This window comes from Agelaius phoeniceus, chromosome 5, assembly GCF_051311805.1.
Source record: "Agelaius phoeniceus isolate bAgePho1 chromosome 5, bAgePho1.hap1, whole genome shotgun sequence".
NCBI classification, from domain to species: Eukaryota; Metazoa; Chordata; class Aves; order Passeriformes; family Icteridae; genus Agelaius; species Agelaius phoeniceus.
The window spans coordinates 5565221-5580027 of record NC_135269.1 but is presented as its reverse complement, the minus strand read 5'-3'; the positions used below and the strand labels follow the sequence as shown (position 1 = coordinate 5580027).

General features: G+C 42.8%; 1 protein-coding gene across 5 annotated transcripts in view; it reads left to right on the top strand.

Annotated features, from left to right (window-relative positions):
- The first annotated feature begins 43 nt into the window (after positions 1-43).
- Positions 44-14807, top strand: part of ADIPOR2 (adiponectin receptor 2) — a 44988-nt gene continuing 30224 nt past the window's right edge. Inside the window, exon 1 of one of the 5 annotated variants that reach the window (XM_054631957.2) lies at positions 44-202. The gene's annotated coding sequence lies outside the window, so the exon portion shown is untranslated. Of the gene's footprint in view, positions 203-411; positions 566-9405; positions 9429-11560; positions 11663-12001; positions 12021-14807 lie in introns of those variants that run through there. The other 4 variants (XM_054631956.2, XM_054631960.2, XM_054631958.2 and 1 more) reach the window with 4 other exon arrangements.

The following is a 14807-nucleotide window of genomic DNA, read 5'->3' as shown; positions in this document are numbered from 1 at the left end:
GGCCCGGCCCGGGCCCGCCGCGCGTCCTTCCGGCCCCGGGCGCGCAGCCGCGGCGGCGCCTCCCGCATTGGCGGCGGCGGCCTCGTGCGATGGTGACGCCGTAGGGCCGGAGGAGGCGGCGGCCGGGCCGGGCGGGCGGCGGCGGCGGCAGCGGCGGCCGCGGGACGGGGGCGGCGGCAGCACCTCCGCCGGCCGTTGCCAGGTGAGCGAGCGCCGGGGTGCCGCGGCCGCGCTCTGCTCCGCGGGGGCCGCGCGGCCCGGCCGCCGCCCGCGGGGCCGGGGCTGCCCGCCCGGGCGTGCGGCCGCTCTTCGGGGCGGCGGGAGGGACCCGCGGCGGGAGGGCGGGCGGGAGGGCGGGCGGCCTGCGCTGGTGCCGCTGCTGGCGGGGCGGGAGGCGGGCGCTGGGCGCTGGCCGGGCCGCGCCGGGCCGTGCCGGGCTGGGCCCTGCGGGCGAGCGGAGCCCTCAGGCAGCGAGTGCGCTCGGGGCACGGCGGAGCACCGGGAATCGCCGGCTGCGGGAGGAGGCTTGGGGCCAGTGGAGCGCGCTAAGTGGGTCAAGAGCACCGTAAGTGGGTCTTGTTTATAGCCTTCCGTGCACTTGTTGCTTGTGAGGGCAGGGAAATCTGCTGCTGCGCCTGAAAGCTTCTTACGGAGCCAATAGAAGTAATAATTCCTCCGCTTGCACAGTATGGGAGCCCTTTTTGACAGCAGAGTGTTTTTAAGTGCTTGTATCTATAAACACTGGAGTTACCGACAGTAGATAATGTAATATAAATATTTGATATTAGGGTAAGCACAGTTTGGGTATTCTCAAGTGGCATCAGAAGAAACTTTTAAAAAAGTTCTGTTGTTTTTTTTTTTTTTTTTTATTCCTGAGAGAATCAGGTGTTCTCTTGTTTGCTTGGGATGAGCAACAAAGACGTTGAAACATATGGTAATCGGCTGGAAAACAAAGAAGAGATGACAGCTGTTGTTCTTTGCCGGGGTTTTCAAGCAGTGTTAGTTTCTTCTTGTGCTCGTCTTAGCCTTACAAGTCAGATGATTTTATGGCTTCCGTGGATGTGTGGGCATTTGTTTTGAGAAAACCATTAATATTAAATTAGAACTTTTTTGTTGTTGTTGTTTTACGGGCTTTGTCACTTTGTGTATGTAAACTATCACGCATTGTCACAGCAGAAAAGCTTTTAGATGTTACCTCTCCTTTAAAGAAACTTTGTGTTCTTCAATGCAGCATTGAAGCTTTTCAGGCGGCTGAATTGTCTTGTGTATCACTACCGTGTTGTGTATTTTTAAAAATGGATCAAATTTTATGCAACTAGCCAGGCCCTCTGGGCAAAGCCTTCTTGGCATAATCTGGTTTTGAGTTGGTGTCTTAGAGTGTAATTTAAACTCCTGTTTTCACTCCCTTGCTGTAGTCAGTGTCAGGGAGTATCGAATTTCTGGCTTCATCCTGGCTCTGGGCTTCACAGGTCTGTTCTGGAAGTCAGTGAAGAGCTGTGTACTGCACAGCACTCAGAATTGTAAAAATCCTCAGAGTCCTTTTTGTAGTATTTCAGTGTGGAGGTGCTTGTTTGCTGCAGAACCTTACTGAGACTACTTCAGATTTACTCTGTTACAGCAGTGGTAGCTGCTGTAACAGAGGAAAACATGTTTGGGATCAACAAAAGTAGGCGTTGTGTCTTGGAGTTATGGGTGCAGCACGATCATGAAACATGGCCAGTTTTCCTTGTTATCTTTGGCTGTGACCTAGCCTTGTTTATAGGAGAAAGGAAGTTTGTGTTATGAGTTCCTTTTTTTTTCTTTTCCTGTAGGGTTGCCAGCCACTTGCAGTTATGATTTCCTGCTGTGGTGTTTGCATTATAGGGATAACTTATTAATAATGTGTGAACTTCATCTGTTCTGTGACACTTAAACCTGCAAGAAGACTATAAGTATGTGTTAGTAGGCAACCTTAAAGGAAGTCATTGTTGTGTTGGGAGTGTAAGATTAGTTGCTACAATACAGAAATTATTCCCTTGTCTGAGCTGACAACTAAATATGGTTGTGAATAAGGTTGTTGGCAGCTTTGCTGTGAAAGCCATGGAGGATAGTTGCTAATGTGGAAAACTGAATCAGAATAAGTGATGGAGGAGCTAAAAGCTGCATCCCAACCTAGCCCAGGTTTTCAAAATGATGCTTTCTGAGCATAAATCAGATCTGAAAACATAACGTGGTGTGAAGGACAAGAGTGTATTTTTGGCGTACTTCAAGCAAAACCTTTCATGGTGAAAATTTCTCCAGCAGATTCTTATATATTATATGTATATTCTCAAATACAGATTTAAAATGCCATGCATATAGAAGCTTAAATTGTCTTGCAGAGACAAGAGAGCCAGACCCATGGGGCTTTCCATCACTCCATACCCCTGATGGACCTGAATCGGTGCTGTTGAGCTGGTGACATTGCTATGAGTGTGGCAAGAGGCTAGTGACCAGTGGCTCTGGCAGTGTGGATGGGATTCAGACTGAAAGCCTGACTCCTGGACACAGGATTAGGAGGCTGAGCTTTGGAAAGCCTGTGCTTGCTCTAGGCAAGCGTTTCTGTAGATCTGTGATGAAGGAAAAGTAATGGGAATTGGCAGGGCATGTAATGCCAGTGATTTTAATGCTGGGATCTCTGCTGTTATCTCATGTCTTCAGTTGCATGTTCAAGGAGCTGTGTCAAGCATTCATGTACAAAAGATACTCAATATTAGGCACTAAAAATTTTGCAAGTTTTTTGGGTTTTGGATTGCATAACCATATTGTCCAAGGCACTGTGCAGAGCAGCAAGGCTTGCTTTCGTCAGTGGACATGCTATTTGTGCATGGGGGAAATCTTGATAAGGAAACTTCAGGAGGTCGTTGGATTATTATGCCATCAGCAATTCAAAATCTTGAACAGAAGTAGTTCTGAAATGGAAATAGCAGTTTTGAGTGTTTATGATTTGAAAGTGTCTGTCTGAGTCATTCAGTGACTTTTCTGACAGACGGTGTTGGTAGATTTGAAAAGACGTTACCCAAGATAACGGTGGTGATTAGGAAAAAATGTTTGGGACAGTGTTTAAGGGGAGGACTATTAAACTATTGTTTTCTGAGAGAACTTGTTTTAAATGCTTTGTCTTCTTACAAGACTTATTTCAGCTGGTTGTGCTTAACATGGTGACTGTCTGCCTCTGCTTTTTGAAGCACTCTGTCAAGAGAAGTTTAACAAAGAAACTGGTTTTCAAAAATTAAGAATATGGAAACAAATAAGATCCTAGCTCCGATTCTTCAGGAAACTGATTCCTGAAAACATTTTGAACTTTCATTTGTTTATTTGAATATGCTCCTACTGCTGGAACATTTGACTGTTGAAGTAGGATGTTGCAGGTCAGTGTGTAAGCTAATAGGAAGCGGGAGGTGAGTTGTTTTCACATAGTTCCTGTTACAGAGCTTTGAAGAGAGCAACCTCCTGCCTTCTGGGTTGTGGAGTGTGAGATGCAGACTTTCACCATCATGTAACTGTAAAATTGAGCTTGCCCAGTGATCACGTATATTTCCTGGAAAGTTTGTCTCAATGGTTTGACATAAAAAAATATAATCTTAGCCCAGCTTGACGATGAGCCTGAAGGTTCCCTTTCAGGACAGGGTGACAGCCTTTCTGTTTGCTGAGGGCTGCTCACCACCTTGGCACGGGGCAGCTGGTGAGGTGATAAGCAGGCAGCCTCTCTCAGGAAAGGAGGTGCCACACTGCTTATGCTGTTGCTACTTGATTTGAGAAACAACAAAGAACTTGAAGTGAGTTGGCAAAGGTAAGGTGCTCAGAAATATGAAAAGCAAATATGATATGTTTAAATAGTATTTTGATTTCTGATTTAACATGATTGCTCATGTATTCTGGAGTTGCAGGTCTCTGCTGCTCTGTTGGTGGAGGAGAGGGTCTCTTTTTCTGACCAGGCAGGATTCTTTGTACTTCTGTGAACTGCACGTGTGTCAGTGATTTTGGGACATCTCAGGGCTGTCCTGTGGTTAAATTGACTGCAGAAAGGGTTCTTCAAACATATATGTGGATGTAAATTTCACAGGACACAGAATTGTTAGTGTAGAAAAATTTGCTGCATGGTTCAGATGGATTTCAATAGCTGTGAAAATGCTCTGGAGTCTGCTGGGATGTGCCAGCTGCTGTAGCTCTCTGTGAACAGGACTAATTAAGCCCTTGTGAGAACAGAAAATAGTCAGGCACTATTTACAGGAGGGAAGTGTTGGAACAGGCAGAGCTGTAATCATTGGCTGTGAGGTACCTTTAGACAGCAGTAGGCAAGAGAGTAGACAATTTACTTGCAGAATGGGCTGAAAGTCATATCTGAATACTCAGTGTGGATATTTCAGTGTTCTGCCAGCACATCTGAGTGCATTGCAAACCTGCTACAGGAAAGGCTACTTCCTTTTTTGGTTTTTTTGCCCTGTTTTATTATCTTCTTTCTGCTAGTATTTAATCTCAAAATGCTAAATGTTCATGTTTCTCACCTCATGGTGAAAACCAAAGGTACACCAGATATAGATGTCATAATGTTACAATGTTGCATGCATTTGAGTAGATCCTGTGAGAGTCCAGCTGTCTGCCAGAGTGGTTTGTTGTTGTGAAATGGCTGTTTTTCTAATCATCTGCATATATTCAAAGATCATCTGCATATATTTAAAGATAAGGTGTCACTAGGCTGCTTTATCACAAGTACACCAAAAGCAATTTCTCATATCTGTTCATGTAGTTTTTCTCCTTCCTAACCAAATTAAATGCTCTTTTCCTCCAGCATGTTGGTTCCATCTGCTTAGAGGATTGCAGAGACTGCCATTCTTTGTTTGAAGCCAAGGTCAATTGTGCTGCTCTGTTTGGGTCTAGAAGATGGCAATTTATGTGCTGTGGAATTTTTTAGGAGATCACTGGATGTGTTAAGCAGTTCTACAACTTCTAGATGATAAGGGTAATTTTGCTGGTAGGAGCCTTCAGTGGGCTTTTCTCTGTTTTAATGATAGCATTCTGGCAAGGTTCCTGTTTTAGCTCCTTACTGATGGATTTTTTTTACTTGTCAAGTTTGATTTTTCTCAAAATGTTGTCATAAGTGTGTGTTAGTAAATTGGATGTTTATGGATATTTGAGTAACAGGCTGTTCCTTGAGGGAACGAGCCATGGGCCTTCCTGCTATAGGAAATATTTTCTTCATGTAATTCCACAGACTTCATTGAAGGCCCTTACTTGTGCTCCTTTGATTTCTTGTTCAAACTGTTTGGTAGGTGATACTAGATTTTGGGAGGTGTAACCATGATAAGGACTTCAAGATCCCATATGTCTGTCCATTGTTTCTGTTTATTGTAAAATGCAGAGCTTGTGATGGAAATGAGATAGTTGAAGGATAGCAGTAAAAGCCGGTTTTTGAGAGCAAATACCAACTCTGGCTACTTAGATTAAATCTGAATGGTGGTAAAATTCCATAAGTTAAAGATTAACTCTTGCCTGTACTAGAACTGTATCCACATCTCCTGGGCAGCAGTGGGAGCTGTGTGAAAAAGCCATGCAGTGCAAAGATGAGTGTAGCTGAGCCTGGCTGTGTGTCAGTCCTGAGAGTCCTGGCAGGCTTTTAGCTGCAGGGAGAGGGATTTCAGCATTTGGAACAAGGAAGTGGCTGGCTAGTGGGGCTTGGGATGAAGAGTCACATGCATTTCAGCATCTCTCAGCTGACAGCTTAGGTATGGTTTTGCCATGAAGAACACTGCACTGCATTTCCTGGTGGGCTGCTCCTGAGACTGAGCAGTTACCATTCCCAGGTGTAAACTGAAGGATTCACTTTTTCTGTTTTCTTCCCTAATGCTTTAATTTATGTGTGTATCTCCATGGCTGGTGGAATTTGTGGGCATGTATTACTTAGACAAATACTAAAGCTGTGGAGGTAAGTTAGTGGTGGTGGAATCTGGTACCTCCAGAAGTTATGAGATGATACAGCCAATTTGCTTGTGAAGAACAATGTGCTTTGCAAATTGTGTTAGTTGAAGAATTATTTGTGTGTCTGTGTATTCTCTAGAATGGCATATGGCATTGCAAGGCTGGTCACAGCAATGTTGCACTGTTCTCAATATTAATCTTTTAGGCAAATAGTTTTTTGTTTTAATGGAACATGATTGTAGAAATAAAAGTAAGAGCCTATTCATAATTTTTATTAAAGTAGCTATGTGACAAAGTGCCAACTATTGGCTTTCTGCCTGCTGTACCTTCAGTGGGGAACGAAATGGATTATTTCTGAGGTGAGTGTTCTGAGAGTTGAGAAAAGCATAACAAAGTCAACAAAAGCTTTACTTAGTGGTTTCCTGACCTTTATATGCTCCAAGCTAGAAGGAGGATGCTGAAAAAGGCTTGTGTCATGGTTATCTTAATGTCCATGGTTAAGTGCAACTGCTCTTTGACTTCCTGCTCTGTGACATTTTAATAATTGGCAACCATGTGAAATCTGCAGCATTACAGAAATAGTTCAATAAGAGTTGTCTTATAAAAATCCTTTCCTTTTTATGAGCTTCACTAATGTGGGGAAGGAAGTTGCTAGGTATCTTAGGCTTGATTTGTAAGGTATTTCTCAAGGGGCAATTTTCAAATACATTTTTGGTATAGAAGAGGAAATTTAAATATAAATACGCTATTATTTAAATATAAATACATACCAATTATTTGTTCTCTTTTTAGATCATCTCCCAGAAACACAGAGTGTGATTTGCTAAAGCCTCATTTCCCTCTGTTAGGATTTTTCATAGGTGTTTCTTCTGGTGTTCTTATATCAACTAGGACTGTAAAGAAAGAAGGTCAATAATAAAATGTTAAAACTTTCTGGGTTACAAAAGAAATCTTTGATTCAGCAGGAAGTGACTTGTTGCTAAAGTATCTGAGGCGGTGTCTATTGGTTTTAGTTATTTTGTCTCTAAAACTCTTCTAATTTAGCCTTGAACCTATGCTCTAGAGTTTAAGGGTAGGATGTATTCTGTCTTGAAGGCAACCCCAATTTTAAGTTAAGCTTATCCCTGATGGGCAGCAAGAGAAGCTGACCAAGTTTCAGAGGCCTGGCATAACTGTTTGTGTCCCAAACACCCCAGCAGCATGTGATGCTGCTGAAAATGCCAGTTGTGCCAACTGATTTGGAAGGACTTCAGGGTGCAGGTCAGTGTGGGCAAAGGGAGGGGGCGTACAAGACTGTCACAGATAATGCTCCACAATCTCAAGTACCCAGATAAGGTCAGGGTTGATGCAGCAGTACAGCTCTGCAGGACTGTGAATAACCAGGCCACGTGTTGGGTTGGGGGCAGCAGAGCCTTAAAATGCTGTTGGAAAGGTGGCACAAGATGCTCTCAAAGCACATTAGTTTTTCATTCCTCCCTGTAAGCCCTTTCCAGCTGACTTTTTCTGGACTGGTTAACTGGATCAAACAGCCCCTTGTTACACATCACAGTAAAGTCATTGTGAGAAACAAAGCATGATCACAGAACCCATGACTGTTTTCCTCTGAAAACTCATGTCTTGGCTCTGCTTCAATAGTTCATTATTATACAAGTGCCTGAGGGCTTATCTGCCTGCAAGACTCACATGAGTGTTTTCTGCAGGCTAAGGCCATCCTTGAAAAGGCACAATTCCACATTCCTGTTCTTTTAGCAGTAAGTGTGATGTGTCCAGTAGCTCTTGTACTACCACTGGAAATCACATTACATTTTGAGAGGCTATCACCTGTAGACATTAAAACTTCCTTAAAGCTCTGCTTCCTTCTTGAAGATCCTGTTTTGAGGTAACACTTTCTCATTTGAAGCACAAGGGACTCGTGAATTGGACAGTAATGGAAGTAATGTCTTTGTAATAAATGAACAGTTCATAAGCATGTTATTTGTTACGACATTCAGAGTCACAGGTAACAGTGGTGCTATTTGGGGTTGACCAAAGCATAGTTGCATAATTCCTATGGTAGAATGACATTTAGTCATGCTAATGATGGAGCAATTGAGAATTGCTGGCACTTAAAATTAATTACTAGGCAAACATAAAAAGGAAAGGTGGGGACTATACTCATTGCTGCTGCTTGCATCTGAGACTGCTTCTTCAGGGGATGTGACAGGTGATGGACCAGTACCAATTTATTGTGCTGCTTATGGTGATCCAGTTGCTAAGCAAACATGCAGGATGTGTATGTTAAAACTGCTTCTCTTCAGGGCTTGCCCAACAGTCTTTATTCATCTTTGAACTTTTGATTTGTTTGTACTGAAATCTTGGATGGTCTGGTAAGTTGTCTAGAGAATTGATTATATTAGGAAGCAAGTGGTCTGCTAGTGAAAACCAGTTCTGCTTTCTGTTGGAAATGTTGAATAAGGAAGCCATGCAACTGGGGAGGTTTTAAACTGTTGGATGTGAGGCTTTGTATAGAAATATTACCAGCACTCAGTGTACATAATGTGGTGTGTGTAATGTTGGAGCCAGATTTTCTGGCTGGTGTACTACTTGCAGTATGGATGAAGTAGGTTGTATAAATTACAAGCCTTCCCTCCTCCACTGGAGTGCAATGAATGTCAGATTGAAGCTGTCATGCTGGTGCTTTACAACTCCAGTGACACAGGATCCTAAGATAAACTCAGCCTTCATTTAGGGAAATTTTTAGCCTTTAACAACATGCCATGAAGTGAAGCAGAGAAAATGGAAATGGATTACAGGAAGTCTTCTGCGTTCCTTGCTGTTTTTGTGCTATAATATTTATGTCGTAGAGGATCTCTCCCAAGCTCTGATTTCAAACTCCCATGTGGACCAAAAGCAACATTTTATATGGCTTGACAAAGGTCCCTTTTCACTAAGTTCAAGTGACCTGAGGCAGATTAACATGCAGATTAATGTATTTGACATTAATAAATCAGCTTTAACAAGTACCGAGGCAGAGATTTGTTTGGCAGAGAGTTTGGATAAGATATGGTATTTGGAGTTAAGTTGAACATTTTGTAGAGAATGATATAGTGGAGATGGTTAAAAATTTCCTGCTTTCCTTGGTTTTATGCTGATGCATCTTTATGCAATTTAGCTGTAACTGTGTGGAGTTTAAGTCAGAGTTATCTGGGTGAGTGAGCCTACAAAAATGGAAGGGTGTTAATTTAGATGAATGCATGCATTTTGTCATCCAGTGTGATGTAAATGTTTACAAGCTGCTGCATAGGACACATACTCTTTGGATGTTTTTCCCTCTCTATATAAATTAATTAGTTTTGTTTTCTTGGAGAAACAGCCTTCATGTTGATTACACATCTTTCTTGTAGGAATCTTGGACTGTAACCTTCCCAAGCTTGAATACAAATATCAAGAGCCAGGGAGGAATTTGAGGCTGCCTTCCTCACAGGTAGCACAGCTGTTTGTCAAGAGAGCAGGTGTGTTGGGGAAAATTATTGCAGTGGTTTTGATAACTGCTGTGTGTTGCTCCATGTGGAAGGTACAAGATCTGTCTGTTTCGTTGTTCTCTGTTGTATTTCTCAGAAATGAGGCTTATGAGAAATTTGAATGTTTCTGTAACAGGGTGACAGTGTGTGACAAGTGAGGCTTCCAGATTGGAGTTGATTGTTGAAGTGAGCTGCAGGAGAATATAAACCAGTCAGAGACAGGACTGGAATATGTCATTCTTTTCCCCTTCAAGAGGAAAACTGTAGCAATGAATTTTTCAATTTATTTGTTTTTCAGTTTTGTCAGTTAGGTGGTTTTTTTTTTTTTTTTTTGGTATGGGGTGGCGTTTTTTTGGTTAGTTTTTTCTTTTCCTTTTGCACCTACTGTTCTGACTTTCGTCAGTGGAAATCAGTGACATCAAATTGCTGTGTGACAGTTTAAACACTATCTCTGAAAGAAGTTAAAAATCATAGTTAACAGATTTTATCTAATCTGTATGTAAGAACAAAAATTAGGGCATACTGAGTGTTCTGATTTCTTCAAGTCTCTGGAAAAAAGCAAGTTAATTTCATTGAAACTTGAAATTCCAGGGGAGATATAATATAAACTAGTAAAACTACCTCTGGCTCAGGATTCTGCCTTCACAGTGGAGTTGCTGCTTAGCCTTCTGCCTCCTGAGACTCTCTGAGCACCCTCTTGTGTGTAATCCAAGCAGGCTGTGTGATACCCACCCTGCCTCCAAGCCCTGCTGCAGAAACATCTTTATGTTCTGGTGCTTCACTCGCTCAGTTTTCCTCCCCCTGTGTGTCACCCGTGCTCAAAGTGACAGGATGCTCCCCGAAGCAGAGAGACCCAGCAGCTTTGGGCTGGTTGTGCTCAGCAGGCTGTGGGCAGTGTGGGAGCTGTGCCTGGCTGTGTTCATGGCACAGGTCACTCAGGATGAAATCCTGACATGAGGCTGCCGCGTGTGCCAGGTCGCAGCACCTCTAACTGAGCCTCTGACTGTGCTCTGTCCCTGACCTTTCTGGTTGTACCCTTTGAGTCTGAAACCTGGCCAAGCTGCAGGGCCACCCAGCCAAGCTGGCCATTCAGGGGAGGAGGCACAAACCTGGCAGCCACAGGGCTTTTCTTCCCCCTTATCCTCTTATGTAAGACCCCGGCCAGAGGCTCTCGGGGTAGTGCCTGCTGGCTTCTTGGATTCCTGTTGGTATTCTTAGGGTGCTTTGCCTGCTGTCCCTAGGAAATTCTCTGTTTCAGCCCTCATCCTTTCTTCTACACAGTTTTTGTTTTCTGTCTCATAATAATTTGACTTCCTTCCTGTTTTATTTTGTTAGTATGCATCAGGCCCTTTGCTGTCCTTCCTCAGAGAGAACTCTATTTTAGAGAGGTTTTAGTGAGGATGTCCTTCCCCAAGGAAGAAAATAGCTTCTAAGCAGGAATGTGCAAGCAACTTAAAACAGACATGCACTGGTATTCAGAGGGATTTTTAGAGCTAAAGGTGGCTTCATGTGCTTGATGGATTTACACTGCATATTTGTCCATTTTCCTTGTGGATCCTCATTCTGTAGCAAAATGTTCCAAGGTTTGCCTATCGCTGTGTCAAAAATGAATTTTTTGTGTTTGAGGTCACCCAGGCTGATCTGCTAACTCTGTGTGACCTTACCTTGGTTGATGGGCAGTGGTTGGGATCTTCATGTTTCTTATTGCTGTTTGGGGTGGTGCTGTTGTAGACACAAACGTTAGGAAACCTGTGCTTTGTTGAAATCTTAACTGCAGTTTCGAGTGGTCACCTCTGGTTCCACATAAAGCTTTCTTTCCTGTGACAAACAAAACCTTCTCTCAAATAACTTAGTAAATGTGTAAAATGTAAAACTTACAAAATATTACACATTAACTAACGCATATTAAAAATAGATACTGGATTTTGTATTTCTTAAGTTCAAGGCTTGTTTCATTTCTTACTTGTTTACTTAGCTACAGCTGCTTGCTTATCTGCATAGGTCAGGGCTTGCCTGGTTATCTGGGCAGGTTGAAGGTCTTCCAAGGTTTTCCTTCTGCTTTTTTTCATGTATTAAATTCACAGCACTGCTTATTGACTTTCTTAGGACTTACAGCCTGGCAGTGTCTCCTTTTTTTTCCAAAATCATGTGTGCCACTACTGTACTGTCAATGCTGGAAGAGCCTTTTATGCTTTCCATGATGGTGTACCTGGGGATACAAGTGGGTAAGGCAGTGGTTTTGCTCTGTATGCGTTTGCTCTGTTTGGCCCCCTGTATGGAGTTCTCAGCCAGAGGACTCAGCTGAGAACATCTTTGGCATACAAATTAGTGGCTGGCTTCTCTATGTAGCTCTCAGTCTCTGCTGGGAAGCTTGGCCTGTGTCTTCTGTCTGTCTGTCTTTCTGTGCACATCAGGTGAATCTGAAGACCTGTGTTGCATCTTGGTCACACCCATTGATACAGTAGCTTGTCTTCACATCAAAATTACATTAGATTATTTTTCTTACAGAGAGAGAACAATCTCATCCTAGAAAGAGCTCCTTTATTTGCTAACTCCGTTGACAGTAGGTGTTGTCAGCCTAAGGTATTTTTTACTTCTTTGCAGAACAGTTTATCTGTGTAGTTTTACATGTATTAACACCCCTTACAGATGCAGTTGTTCAAGAGTACCTTCAGTAAGTATTTGGAAACTAGGACATATAACTATTCAGTAGTTTGCTGACCCAGTTCTTGCTTTCTGCTCGTGTTCCTTGTCTGGGCCCTTGTCCAGGAAATCAACTGAAATTCCTACCCTTCCTACTCTAAGGTTTGTGAAGGCTTATCGACTTGGCCATGTTTCCTTCCTGTTTTTAAAGTTTCTTAAAGCAATGGAGTGTCTGCTGTGATATCTAGAGATTCTTTCTGCAGACAGAAAGCACAGGCAGTGAATGCCAGGCTCACTGGTTTGTGTTTAGGTGCTGTGGTAGGAATGTGTATATGTGTATGAAAGGCTCTTAGGTGCAAAACAACACTGACAGGTCACCCCAGCACAGAGTTCCCTCTCTGGGCAGAGGATGTTGCCAGTTCAGGTGGCCCATTTGGTTGCTTTTCCTGGGGCTGTTTCAGACCTTGTTATTCTATTGTAATTTTCCTGTAACACTTTGAAGACAACAATGGATGGAGTCTTGCATTCCTTCAGCTTTGCAGTTATGTTCTTGTTTGTGGTCAAAGAGGAAGTGCCCCTTTTGCATGTGTCTGTTTATAAAAGTGACATGTGTGCAGGTATGGCCAAGAATTTACTGCTGCTACAATGGAAATCTTAACAGTTTTTCTTTCTGAAGTCTGACTAGTGATTCTAAGAAGAATGTTGCAGTTACATACATGAAAATGTTGCCACATGCAGCTAAAATTGTAACACATGGACTTTTTGGTTTCTGTCTCTGTGATTTATTTTCACCCTTCCATTGGTGCTCTGGGTCTTTAGATCAGCAGCGTTGGACTGCTGGAGAGGGTAACAGAGGTTATCAGCCCTAGGAGTCATTTGTTGGGGGGGAGTATGATCTGGATGTTGCCTGTTTCTTTTTCCTCTCTCTAGGATCCACTTGAGTTTCCTTGGTATCTTTGCTAATAGGCTTTTATTCCTCTTTTCTTTCTTCATTGGTCTAAAGCTTCAGGTTGTATCTGAATTTATTATATATAGTGCGCTTTATGTATGTGAGGTACAATTTCTTTGTCACCCCTAAAGCCAGGTTTGCCCAGCTGCAGGTCTGCATTTTTTAACTGCGCATTAATGGGTTCTTGAGCAGTGGGGTGTCCTGGTGGCCAGGCTGTGTCCTGTTGCATATCCCATGCCTGTGCTCCTGTGCACTGCATCCTGCTTCTCCACTGTTGGCACGCTGGGCCAGTATTTCTCAACACCACTGTAAATTCCTCTTTCTGTGGAATATAACTAGAGGTTAAATCACACCAAGGTAAACAAGTAAATGGCATCTGGGCAGGTGGAAGAGCTGCTGTCACAGCTGAACTGCATAAAAGCTGAGGTTCTTACAAGAAGCCTGCTGGACCTCAGCCCTGGCCTTGCGGCTCAATGGGAGCACAGGGGCTCCTGCTGGCATTGCTGCATTCACAGGGCTCCATGGATATGGTTTCCCCTCGTTCCATGTCCCCACATCCCTGCAGGTCACTTGCAAGTCTAGGAAGGGTGTTGCTGACCCTCTTATGACTCCAGGCTCTTGAGCAGGAGTAAATGACCCTGCAGCAATCCTGCCTAACCTTGCCTTGTGGGGAGCTGTGTGGGTGGGAGGGCAGCCAGTGGTGCTTAACTGTGAGGTACATCCAGCATTGCTTACTGGGAGTGCTTCACATAATGCTGTGTTTTCTTTTGTGAATTTCATAATTAGAGTAAATGCTGCATTCTGCACATGATTAAGGCAACCTGGGTGTCTAATTTCAACTTTTTCTGTTTATGTGAAATTAAGCCTTTATTCTTGTTTTGTAATAAGAGATTTTCGTAAGTGTAAACTTTGTGTCTGTTTCCCCAGAGGATTTTTTTGCTTAATCTGCTGTTGTTGGGAGTTTTATGTTGTAAATTATCTTCTGTAAATACTTTGACAGAAAAAAATAATCTTTATTTTCCTGTATTGGTGCTGATTGTCACTAATCCAATGTTACAGCCAGTCCTCATTGTGCTTAGCAAGCAGTGTAGCTCTGTTACAAAGGGTGGATGGCAATTACATGCTTCCAAATAGGGACACAATATTTTTTTTGCACTGAAAGTATTAAAAGATAGGTGCTCCTCATTGCCCAGTTCATTTACAGCATTTTTTTTCAATTCCATTGTGTGTTTGGGGGGTTTTCTGGTTTTGAGGTGTGGTGATTTTTTTGGTGGGTTTTTTTTTTTTTTTTTTTTTTTTTTTTTTTGAGTTGAAGGAGATGTGGATCACACACATACACACACCCCATCCTTATTCCAAAATGATTGTCTGAATGCACCAACAAGTGGTGTTAAGTCATGGAAGACATCTAACATGTATATTCACAGAATGTTTCCTGATTACTTGTAAGTTAACATGAGCATGTTCATGATCTTAAACTGTTTCAGTCTTAGAATTTACACTGGGATAGCTGTACTGGTTAGACCACACACTGCAGTAAAAACCTCTGTGGAGAACACAGTGGTACTAGCAGAAAGTGTTTTGGTCAAAGAAACCACAGCAAGATGACATTTTGTGTGAGTCTCTTAGTCTTGGACCTGCAGGTGTGTTTTGAGTTCAAGCTACAGCCCTACTTCATTTTCACAGTATTCTCAGTATAAGGAGGCTTGGGTGTTTTGAAATCTTTCCTTAGTCATAGGACAGTAGAAAGTAAAATATTAACTTAACATTTCTGCTTT